We start from the raw sequence: 13,501 nt of genomic DNA, 5'->3' as shown, positions 1-13,501 counted from the left end.
CACATCATCAATATTTTCAAATCAAAGTATATCATATATATACCTTAATATATATATTAAGGGCAATGCTGTATTATTATGCTGTATTATGCTGTATTATTTCAGCCTGAAAGCTACTTTTAACTCCTAATAAGTCATAAAGATCTACCTTCTACTATATATATATATATATATATATATATATATATATATATATATATATATAGTATTTGTAAATGATTATTTATGTACATTATACATGTATATGTATATCAGTCTCTTTGAGAATGTACTCCTAAAATGATCCTGTTACATCACAGAAACAATCTCTTTTATTCAAAACCTTCCACCGTAAACCTGCACAAAGCACTTGAAAAACAACACAAAGAACACATTGATTATCAATAGCATTACTAAAAAAACAATTATACAACTTCATTATGAATATCAAGCAAAATTAACCCAACTACTGTAGAGTGGTTTGTGAGAGAATAGAGTTTCTTTGTACAGATTTAGTGTACAATTAAATCTGCGTCATTAGTGTTAGACATTCTCTGGAGAAATTGAAAAGATCAAGGGTCAAGAGTAATTGGACAGTCCCTAAAATACGCCGGTGCTCTGGGTACAGACGCTGCATGAGACTTCCCCGGGAGCCATATAAAAGCCCAAAGTTAGGGGCCTTTTGATACAGTCGCCATTGTTCTGTGCTGACAAACGCGTAGCTCTTGTAAATGCGGTGTCACAGCATGTGTCGTAGGCCAGGCAAAGACCGAAACACAACCTCTGCTCGCTTTATAGACCTTGTAATTGCCGTCTGGTATCCAGGGAAAGGGGTCATTGACATACAGTGGCAGGCATTGTGAGGATAAAACTGACTCACGCACGGGGATAAACAACTACTAGAGTCAAGACACAACTCTATAAACGTCGCTTTAGTTTAGACTAAATATGTCTGTGATGAAGCCAAAAATAACACACATGGCCTTGTGTTGTTTTGCAATTCAGCTGAAAGATGTCCTGACAAAAGACACCCACTTAAAAAAGATCAGACGTCAGAGATCAGTGGCTTAGTTGATCATCAACATATTTCTTCATAAGTGCATTCAATATAACTTCTTGATGCCCAGAGCTAAACGACGCTGTGGTTCCAGCTACTTCCTCTTAAATCTATGAGAAACACATAACCGTTATTTATTGAAGAGCTTTTTAAACAGCCACACTGTATAGAAATACCCCGAGGCTTGTGGTGCACCAGGTATTTGTTGCCGACGCTCCTTCCTGTACTTTTTTAATGAGAGATTCTCTACAGGCCCTTTTGGTTTTGGTTTTACTTCTGAACCACAGCAGGCTTCCTGTCCTGCTTTAAGCCATAAACCGAGGTGGTTTATGTTACATTTAATCTTCATAAGCGTCAAAATCCAAGTTTAACAATTGAAATAGGCAATCCATTCAAAGACAACATGAATAGTATTGCAAATTGGTCACTAAGTGTCCGTAATGATACTGTCATGTTTAGTGACATGTAATCACCAGATTGGATCGCCAGAGTGACGGTTTTATTGCAGGTGTGAATGATCTCACAACAGGCACAATCATCTCTGATAAAAACACAGGTTTCTGAACCCTGGAAACCACTTCCTGTCTGCCACTCACTCAGCTCCTCCCAGGAACACATTCTTAGCAACACACACACAAGCACCGGTCTTATTTATGTCTTGATTGGCTTATGTACTCTTATTGTGTCTGCTATATGGGGTATTACAAGTGTGAAGGTAAATATAGGGGTGTTAGTTCATGTTTATAGGGCTCCAATCATTTAAAACCCCATATTTAGAAAGTCTTAAACAGGTTTTCTAGGCTGTAATTATGAAAATATTACATTTATAAATAGTGAGTCCTTCTTTGATGATTCAATACATCACAGTCATGTCTGGAACCAATTAACCATGATAAACAAGGGATTACTGAGTTATATTTTGTTAATTATAATAGCCCCTTATCACCATTCCCATTCTACTATTTTTTGTCAGTGGTTGACTTTCACATCATACTGTGAAATACTGTCACATACTCTGAAAGAAAAGGTTCAAAGGTTACATGCAGTGTCACATTAACAGAAACAAGCAGATATTGTGCTGAGTCAATCATTTCCGCGATAAATGTTATACAATAAAGCGTCTGCCACTCGTTGTATAAAACCTACGTACCTCTGTTTGTGTGGCTGATGACTTCCACTCAGCCTTCAAGGTTGCACTTTAATGAAATGGATTAATTGATACCCAGTTTGCCTGAATCCTTTCATAAGAAAGCTACCCTGCTGGTCCCTTGGTCATTCGGCTTTTACATGTGATAAAGACAAATTATCTCTGAGGAAAAGCCAGACAAGCCCATCCCGGCTAAACATACATAAAAGATTCCTGTTGCTCAGTGATGTGAAGCTTGAGGCAACGAGTCCAATATGAAACACTTCTTTGGACGAGAACTGATGAATACATACTGATGTAAGTTTGACAAACATCCATTCAGCAGGCATTATATATCCCATATAATACTTCTATATAGACTATGTGAACTCTGTAGTTAAAATCAAGAAAATGGTAGACTGCAAATGAGAATGGGTGTGGATGTTGAGTCTACATGGTTTGATACTGATGAAGGCGGCTCCTATACATTTGCCCTGAGGGCTGAGCTTGCACCAAGAGGGACCGCATGCAGGACTGAGATTATCTCAGAACACTGAATAATAAGCCACATTGTCCTACTGGGGATTTGTGAATGCCTCTGTGGTCAGAGACGAAATTGTACAACTACTTTTGTCCAACTTTATGACCATCTCGAGAAAAATATTGAGTTACACCCCAAAGATATTTTGCTATTTTAAATGTTTAGCCATTTTTGAGACTTCAAAGTTAATAGAACAAGGTCCTCAATGGGTGGCCATTCAGTCTCACAGAGAACCACTCATTCATGTCAGGGTGAATGAAAATAAATATATACAGTGGAATCTTGTGTAGTGTCATTAATCCCATCCAGAAGGTCCAACTCTAACCTAAAAGTATTCTCCCAGAATCGCTTTTTCCTGTAAGAAATAATATAAATCCAATTAATCTGTTCCAGTGGTTATATTATAGTTATAGCTATAGAGCAGCTACACACGATATCACACAGAAAACTTTGCAGATTTTCCAGATTCTGCACATCTTTATGCAGTGTTTCTATGGACTTCCTGCTTTTGACCCAAACGGTCTGTCGGAGCTCATAATGACCTCACCACCCACATCCAAATCGCGGGCGGGTTAATATTCTACCAACCATTCTTACTCACGGCGTCTTAAAGAAACTACAGACAAGCAAATAATGCATAATAAGCAACAACGATGTGAGCTTTAAACATGTAATTTATTTAACAGTACAGCAAAGCACACTGTATATATGTGTGTGTCTGGAAACCATTTTACATAGCTTCCATGAATTCACAAATAAAGGACAGCTCGCATCTAGTCGCCATTGGCGAAAGTATGCCATTTTGACATATCAATGACAAAAAATTAATTTCATAGAGACTGTGGACATACCTGTGGAGAGTAGACACTTGTCTTTCTGAAGTTTGCTCAGCATAAAAACGAAGGATAATCTTCAAACATTCAGGATTTTCCAGGCTCTTTTCCTACTGTGGCTTTGAGATGTGTCCTGAACTACATACAAAGTATAACAGCTACCCAAAGTACACCCTGGAACACAATACTCAAGTGACAAGTTCGCTGCTGTCCTGAAAGAAAGTTGAGGATGCCAATGACCTCTCAGGTGTTTGGATGAACAGGAGGAGCTAACCGTTGTCCGTCATGGGGAGTGGTTATGACAACAAAATGACTGAGAAAAAGATTTTATTGCACCTCTTAAGTCATGTAAACATAAAACGAACTGCGATAAGTTAATTTTTGTTTTGTTCGTGAAAAAACAATTTGGCTGTGAGCAGTACTGACAGCAAACCTGATCTTTGTTTAGCCTTGATCTTGATTAAAAATACATGGCAATACATGCCATGCCTTTCAAAGAGGTTGTGTACCACAGATATGTACATTAGCGCTCAATAAGGTAATTAAATCTTACCTTTATGCATTCCGACATAGTATCAGCATTTGGGATTAAATATGAGAGTAAAAAAGGGTAAAAATATAGTATAGTAGTCTATCTGTACTGTGTGGGAGAAAATTAGAAGGTGCGTTCAAGGATCATCAAACTAAAGGGGACAAAACTACGCTATTGGGGCATTTCTAAAAAAACATATTTCAATCTGTGATTAAGTGTGATTAATTATGAGTCAATTATGGCCAAAATGTGATTAATCAGGATGAAATATTTTATGGATTGACATCCATATTTATAATATATTTGTGCATGTCTATGTGATGTCAGATCATTGTATAGCAGTCCCCCAAGTTGACGATTAAGAATTTGAATTACTGCTTTAATGCACTTTTTGTAACTTGAAGGTCATTCCAGTCCCATGATAATGCCAAATAGACAGAAGTGGAACAAGGCCAGAAACTAATAGTTATAACATTAGACATTTGCCTCATTCATTGTAGAAATAAATGTAATTGAATAATTAAACCCTAAATGATAATGTCTCTTTCGTCTGAAATTGGGTCACAGATCTGTAATGTGGAAGATAGACAGTGATACAGAACCTATTTGGCACAAGACAGTGGATGAAGGGGCAGAAATTATGGAAAGTATGCAGAGCAATTGGGTCAGGCGTTTAAAAAAAAAACAGGCAACGTTGGACATAAAAAAAAATAATTCTGTGAGCAAACACCATTTTGCTGGTGTTTCATTTTTATTTGGCCAAACGTCTTGATAGGCTTAACTTGCTCATTTAGTTTGAAGCCGAAATATTCCCATGGCATTTGTCTTTGCAAGCATCTTTTTCTCTCCTGCTGTTACCTTGCGTTGCTCCTCACGAGGCTACATGTTTCTGCTGTGTGTATGCCCGCCTCCCCTCGTAGGCTCAATTTGTTCAAGCTGTTGTTTAATACGCCCAGGCCTTGAAAACAAGCAAGTGAACACACTTCCTGGCACTTTGAAGGCATGCAAGGAGGAACATCATGCAACACTGATGGACATGTTAGCATCTTCATTGAGTCTGCGGAAATAAGTTCCAGTTGTGTCCCTGACTTAAAAAAAAAAACCCCATATAAACGTCTGATGTTTTACTGATGGAGGCTAACAAGGTTTGTGTTTTGATGTGTTTCTAGCTGGCTAAATAATTAACAGTCTAATCATTTGAAACAGACTCACTGCCAAATGACTTGGGATCCACCAAAATTACTGATTTACTAAAGCTGTATTTTCTAAACCGACGTCTTATAATAACTGGTACACTACAATTGTGTTCTTCTCTACTTGACAGTATGTTTAACTTGTACTTGTGTACTCTTCAACAAATGAATTCTTACAGGTCTGTTAAGGCCATGTTGACCCAAAATAAATAAATAAATAAATAAAAACAAATAGATAAATAAATAAATGAATAAAAATAAATACAATAAATAAATATTTTTTATTTATTTATTTTATATATATGTATATATCATAGCTACACCCCTAAACCACAGTAAAAGCAGGCATCCAGTGGAGTCTTTTGAACCTTGTAGACCTGGAGTCAGTCCAGTCAGCAATGTAATGGTAATATGTTTACTTATGTTTTTGTTTGTGTATCGTTTTTTTTTACCTGCCTGTCGGGTGTGTGCACTGGTGTTTAGTAAATACTTGTCCCTCCATCCATAAACATTGCCCCCCCCCCCATATATTTTTGGCACTTATTAAACATTTCCGAATCCTCTTCATCAATAAGGTACTGAAGGTTCAAGAATATCTTTGAACTTAGCAATGCCAAGCAGCTCTACGAACATCTTGTCAGGTATCATCTTCTAACTTAAAACCTTCTAACTACACTGACAAGCCGGATGCCGCATCGACAAGCAGTGTGTTTGGAAGAGTCAAGGTGAGGCTTTCAAACTGAAGGACACAGTACTGGCTGTAAGTTATGATGGTGGGATCATCATGTTCTGGGACTGTTTTGAAGCTAGCGGTAATGCGGAAGTGGATGGAATCATAACATTGTCAAAATTTTTCACTTGTTTATCACAAATTAACAGCTAAATGGATGAAAGCTAGTGTGAGACAATGATCAATGATCAGAATTGGTTTTGGAATGAATAAGGCAGGCTAACAAGCTTCTGGAATGGCCTTGCAAATGTCCTGACTTCAAGCCAATACAACATTTGTGGAAAGTGCTGCAAAGCCAGATCCATATCAGGAAACCAAGCAGTTTAAATGGCCTGAAAATGGTCTTGATGGCAATAAAAAGCATCGGAACCATCTGAAAGCAGACATAAAGGACATTTAATATGTATGTTTGTAATGGGAGAACATTTGAAATTCTAACTGCACCCAGTTTTTTTTAAAAAAACAATGGAAAATTCCACCCCATGATGAGTAAGGGTTCATTCCAACAATTCCAACAGTATGTAACGTTCTGAGCGCTATATATAACTGTATATGTGTGTGGCTTTTCTGCCCAAATCAAAAACCTGGATATTTTTTCATCTCCAGGTCCAGACCATGAAGTCCAAAACAGTCTGCAGCTGCACAGCAGGTAGCCGGCAGCACACATCACCTGACAAGTCATGTGAACAGTCATCCCCTATGGTAAACACTGCCAATGCGCACACTCAGTCCGCATGCATGCACCCATCACTCGTCAGCTCTGTTATCAAAAGACGGGACGCTCAATGGGGAAGATTTGTTTAAAACCAGTGGGGAATTTGCCCTGCTTGGCTAGTCCGGGTTGTTGTGATAGATCAAAAGTGCATGTGTGTGTGCTTGACCCTTTGCCTTGGTCTGTCTTTGAGTTGACAAAATAGCGTACTGTGGGGTTTATATGATTTATAGATGGACGGAAAGTGGGTTATGACTTTATGACTTAATCTGTCACAGATGTACTTATGTACTCTAATTGTTCAAGCCTTGGTAATAGTATTTTGTATGACCTCACATGGTTCTCGTAGGGATTGATGTTTGCCTCCTGGCGACACATTGTATGTTAAAAAAAACAGTTGTTTACTTTGAATTCATAAAATTGGGATGTGTGTCATGCAAAATTGACTTTTCGATGATGTTATAACAGTAAAATATGTCCCTAGAGCCTGTTTATGAGCACCAAAAATGAGAAAGACTTGCTCGCTGCACTGCAAGCATGCATTGCTGGAACGTTGAAGTCAGCAATTCCACATTAACACAGAATCAGCTCATGTAAACCAATTTATATTTTTTTTAATTTTGAAAGACAACAGTATTTGAAGCTAGATCATAGGAAGGGCAATAGGTTAATAAATGTGCACACTAAGAGACAAAGATGAGGGCCATTTCCTTGCTTCCTTCCTGCCAGTGGGCACCAGTGGGAGTTAACACCCTCATCGCCGCAGAAGTCAAAACACTCTGCATTGATACATGCCGTGCAATGCTTGCTTTGGCCAGGCTCTTAAGAGGAAGAACCGTGACAAAGCAACACAGGGGAACAATCAGGGAAGTGCCTGTCCCTCTCCAAAAGAACGCTGGGTGGAAATCCAAAAGGGCGTGGGGGCAAAGGAAATGGAAAGTTTGGATGGGAGGTTCCTTCACCTCTTGCTGGAGCCAGACCGCTCCTTCTGCGCTCACACACATGGAAAGACACTTAAGGAGCAACTTCATTGTCCATCACACAAACACCCTTTTGAATATATTTAATCATTATAAATCCTGTTACAATAAACATGACATTTACTGGCGAGTTTGAATTATGGATGGAATTATTGGATAGCAGTAAAAAATGTTTGGAATTTGCTTGCTTTGGGTAGTTTCTTCAAAAAAGAAGTGTGATATTATTGGTTTTTTACTTCGCTGACTGACTGCAGAACCCTTTTTGGGTACCAAACAACAGACTTCAATGGAGATAATGGTCATGTGGGGTTGTAATTGAATGCAAGAGTGGTTGCAGTGTTTGGTCATAGAAGTAAAGGAATCTACCATGGCGTGATGAGGAACAGCTTGTGGATGAAAAGAATGTTAAAAGACTGAGGCAAAAATATTTGAAACTTAAGTCATATGTAGCATTCTGGTCACTGGGCATCAGTAATGACATAAATCATTGGTGAGATGAAACAACTTCTCTCATTTCATGTGGAAGTGGTAAGTTTTTGGCTTCTTTTTTTGTCCTTCTTCTTGAAACCCTTTCTTAAGAATTCTTGAGAATGAATACATCGGAGAATAACTAATTTGGTGGCTACGGTGGAATCGTACTAACAAACCAAGCTCATGCTCGTTTCAATAGCAGCAGCACCACCTGGTGTCAATAAAACGGGGATTAGCGGGGGGTCCATGCTCTGGAGTGCCACAAAAACCACTCTCAGTTCTCACAAGCCTTATCTTCACTTCTCTCCAAGAAAAGAAATAACGATACATCCTGTCATATGTGAACGCTGTCTATCCTCTCCCTCTTTTCTTGCTCCTTTTATCCTCCCTCCACCATATCTGGTCACTTTCATCACCTCCTCCACCATCCTCCACTAGCCACATTAGAGTCACATACTGCACCACATCCGTCATGTCCAATGTAAAGCGTGCTCCAGATGATGTTCAGCTGGTGCTTCTCTCACATCTCTGGATTTGTTTCAAGGAGTTGGGTCTTGAACTGTGCTCAGTGCCTGCCATAAAACATCCTGCTCCCATTACCCACATGCTTTTGCTTTATTCCATCCATTTTTCTTCCACATGGCTGTCACTCCTGTTGTCTCATTTATACCGGCACCAAAGGAGCAAACACATGAAATGCTTCATTTATTGGCCTAAAAAGATGGTGCTAATCATTTATAATGGGGTAAACTGGGATCATATGATGTAATGACATGCTTGCAACGCTCAGCTGACTTGTTGAAATCCTGCATTGACGGGACCATATTGCTTTTATAAAAATGTGAACATCGGGGCATCAAGGTCTTTGGAAAGTGTTTTTTAAAAGTGCCAAAACATAAAGCCATTTTCTCACAAGGAGTTTGCCATGAGAGAGTACATGCAGGATTTTAATGGGTAGCTCTGAGTTCAACGTCTGCCCCTGTGATAAGATCCGTGGGAACAATCTCCCCCGCAAGATACTGCATGTAGTACCTCAGGCACTGGATACAATAGGGAAGTCTTCAGGCCAGGAATGACACTAGGCAGGTATGGTGACAGATCCTGGTCAGTAAGGGAGTACTTCCACCGCAGCCACCAAATTAGTTATTCTCCGATGTATTCATTCTCAAGAATTCTTAAGAAAGGGTTTCAAACTGATTGGGCGAAGACGGACAAAAGAAGAAGCCAAAAACTTACCACTTCCACATGAAATGAGGGGAGTTTTTTCATCTCACCAATGATGATGATAATGATTTATGTCATTGCTGATGCCCAGTGACCAGAATGCTACATATGACTTAAGTTTCAAATATTTTTGCCTCAGTCTTTGAATGACACTAGGCAGGTATGGTGACAGATCTTGGTCAGTAAGGGAGTACATGTTGGCAATGATCTGAGCAGCCATCTTACGAGTGTCAGTGGAACCATCCTGGAAGGCTCTCTGGACAATTGGTATAAACAGGATAAGGGAAGGAGAACCGATTAAATGTACAAACTTAGTGTCCAGAAGGATTTGAGGAATTGTCCTTGGATGTCAGGTCAGAATTCACCAAGTATTGGAATGTTCACGCACTAATAAGGGACGTGAGCTGGGTTAGACATCATGAGACAGGTTAGTTTTACACTACTTACGACTATTTGTTGCATGGGACTGCATTTTTCAATGTTCTTTTTGATAATTAGTCCTCATTACTGGAAGTAGACCTGACATCATACTTGCCTTTAAGACTTAGATTAGTCGAGAGTTCCTGGACTGATCATGAACTGAAGTCCCCATGTGGGCATGCTTATGTGTTTGTACAGGCCTTTCATGTGATGCGTGTTTCATGTGATTCAGTTCACCCCCCTTTCCATTGGACCCACTTCGCTCCAGTTCAACATCTGGAGATGATCTTTAGCCTGGCATCATGGAGCTGCCTGATGCGACTGAACAAACATACAACCAAGCAGAGCAAAAAATGACAAGTATAAATGTACAGTACATGTTGACTGGCATTAGATAGTACTTTCTGCAGTTAAAACTGATAGCAGATTCAACTCTCAGGTTGGATGGAAAGCTGTCTGAACAGGAGGGGGTCCAGACCCATCTGTGAGAGCAAATAAACAAAAGCTCATTGCTCGATCTGGTTTCAAGGATAGATGGCCTGCAGCATCAGGTCCAAATGCTGACTGAGGTGTTTTCGGTTGGAGTTGAACACTAGGACAGGGAATGAGCTTTGCTTTGGATCAGGACAATTGCTTTGAATGTGGCATCTGTTTGTGCTCTTACTCCCAAATTGCTTTCGCGTGTGGTGAAGTCGGCATCGGGTGCCAAAACAAAGTCCTCACAAACATTAGATCGGGGAAGTGTCAGCTGGATGCATGTTCTCATCTTGGATGGGACCATGACTTCACCATACTTTGCCTCGCTTCATGTAAGAAATCTGAACTTTGCAGTTTAACTCTAAGCAGTCCTTAGAGATCTTTAAAGAGAGTTATTTAAAAAAAAATCCAGATTCTTATTCTGTTGGAAATTTTATTCCTTTCTTACAGTGGTGCCAATGAATTGAAACACTTAATGTCTTGGTGGTCTTGCACTGCCGGATGGGTGGTTCCACTCATCCAGATGTCAAACTGACTTCAAAATATTATTCATATTTTTTCTGAACCAATAGTCCAACACATTTTTCTTTCTTTTGAAGTCTCCTGAACTGCCAAATCTGCTGAAGTTGTGGATGTAAGATGTCCCTTTCCCTGTAGCCTATCTTTGTCTCTTTGCCCTCTTTCCTCTCCTGCACCCTGCACCAACACTGATACTGTCCAGAGGCTGCACTTTGTTTTTCCTCACCTCTCTTTAATGGCTTCTGATGCTCTGCAGCTGTCAGTATTTTGTTCTGGTAATGCCCTCCAGAAGAATTGCGGAATTAACTTTTTCTGAGTTTCACCACGAAAGCATCAGATAAAGCCTTGTGTGGACTTAGCGTATTTACTCCTTACTCCTGTCTATCAATGTGTCAACCTTTGACACCACCTGTTTATTGTGCTATAAGAGGGAGTTCCTATATGGACTCTTCAAAATGTTAGTGGACTAGCAGGTCAAAAGTTGATCCAGCTTAGAGGTTTGTCGTCTCTGGCAAAGCTCTGCCGAGGCTTTGGCTGTATTTATTTAAGCATTCTTTGCATTTTTAAAGGGCAAAAATATGAAAGGCGGCACACAGATGTGGATCCTCTGACTAAGTTGTGTGTGAAATGATGTCGTGCCAAAATGAATTGCAAGCTGTGCTTCTTGTATAGGACAGAGTGGAGCATCAGCATCTGTTGACTTCATTTAGCTGAGGAAATAAGTGCACTTCCTGTTGCTGTGTGTCTGGGTCTCATGGGCAATGACCTCGAGTCCAAAGGTTAACTTCCTGTGGGAGTGCTGTCTGGCTGAGTACAGTCGACTGCGGTTTAGCGAGTACTCTTGAAACAAGCCCTTGACCAGACAGACAGCCTCAGTGACCTCTGCAAAAACGCTCTCCTAATGTATCTGTGTTTGTCATCAAAAGATTGATGGCAGGAAGTATTGTCCGACTGTGTCATGCACTCATCCAAAAAGAAGTGGCCTGGTGCACTCTGACACACTGACATACTGACATAGAGCCGCGAAAACTCACAAAACCAAAAGTGCTGCACACTCAGACTAATCACAGAGAATTGACAGCAAACTTTTGGGGATGCAGCTCAGCGCTTGAAGGCTGAAGGCCGGCCTGCCAGCATTGCAGCACAACCACCAGAAGAGCCACATTGTCGTATTAATAATAATCATGGATTTATAGGTCATCACATGGTTTGTCTGGTATCAGGCCAGGTTTCATGCCCCCAAGTGCATGATACCTTCGGTCTCGGGCTGATACTGGCATGTGGGGGATTGATACTGGGCCTGATACCAGACAAACCATGTGATGATCTTATTATCACATACTATTTAATCATGAGCTTATTATCATGTACTATTTAATCAAAAGACCATTTTGTTTCCAGAAAATTTTCAGTTTATTACAAGTATTATATCTAAACAGTGTAAACTGTGTGTTCACGCTCGTGTGCTGTTCTCTGATTGGTTGTTTCACGGGCACGATACCAGAGCAGCGCGCTCTGAGTGGACAGCTACGGGGGCTGATACTGGACATGGTTAAACTCTATATTTTATCAGTATCACTGCCCTGGGCTTTGACACACTATCATTTCGGCCTTTTCCCATATCATTCATGGGCGGTTTCTAGGGTACAGGGCCAATTAATACTGTAGTATGTGATAATTGATTTTATAGCACTTTTCAAGGCACTCAAAGTACTTCACAACGCATTCATTTACTCCTCAATTAGTTATGTACTGCTTTATCCAAAATGAACCTTTAGTGTCATTTTTACCTTGACTGAAGACACTTTTTGTTGAGAACGGGAAAGGGAATAGAAGAGCCACATGTACGATGCTGTTGTACTTATGCCAGTTATTTTTTTTTATTCAATAGTGTTTGTGAAAGTGCAGCACTTCCAACTTTGTCTGGCCCCATAAGTTATTTTCCAGTAACTGGGTTAGATGGCAACAACTACAGAGTTAACCAGTGATGATGTCACAAAGTGGTCTTCCACCCGGTCTTTTGTATTGTTTTGTATTTGCCAGACTTACCTGTGTTAAAATGTAATAGGACAGCCTCTGTAGGACACACAGACCAGTGGGTGTTACGTCCCGCCCTTGCTGCCACATGGGTTCGGGTCTGTTCCAACTTGCTTGCACCGTACCGTGCTTCACCGGCACCCTAACCCCCAAAGCGGCTGGCCGTTTTACACAGACGAAGTGCACCAGGAGACATTTTCCCGATGTCACCTCTAACTCCCCTGCTGCCACCACCTTCCTTTTCCTTCCATCTACCTTGCCTTTCCTCTATTTCCATTGGACCTAGACATAGCCTCTCAGATTTCCCATGCAGGAAATCTAATCAAGTGTCTATGATCAGTGACTGAAGAACTAATGGTAAATGGTTCAAGCGGTGGCATTGTTGTGGTTCACCATTGTCACCATGGTGTCACAATTGCCTATTGGCACACCAAGACATGGACAGGTTTTCCCGTAAATAATTCAGCAAATGCTGAATTACGAGTAGGTTACTTGCATAAATTAATTTGTATGTGCAAAAACCTTCTACTTGTGTGGGTGTTTTTGTCTGCATCAAGCCCTGACAGAAATTCCTCCCCATCTGTCAGCAAAAGCCCCAATAATTCCAATGAAACACTCAAACACACTCACATATGCTGCTCTGTCAGCACCTTTGATGAGGGCCCACACT

This window comes from Doryrhamphus excisus, linkage group LG15 (assembly GCF_037039965.1).
Source record: "Doryrhamphus excisus strain RoL-2023G ecotype Guam linkage group LG15, RoL_Dexc_Guam_v1.1, whole genome shotgun sequence".
NCBI lineage: Eukaryota > Metazoa > Chordata > Actinopteri > Syngnathiformes > Syngnathidae > Doryrhamphus > Doryrhamphus excisus.
This window is presented reverse-complemented; position numbering follows the sequence as displayed.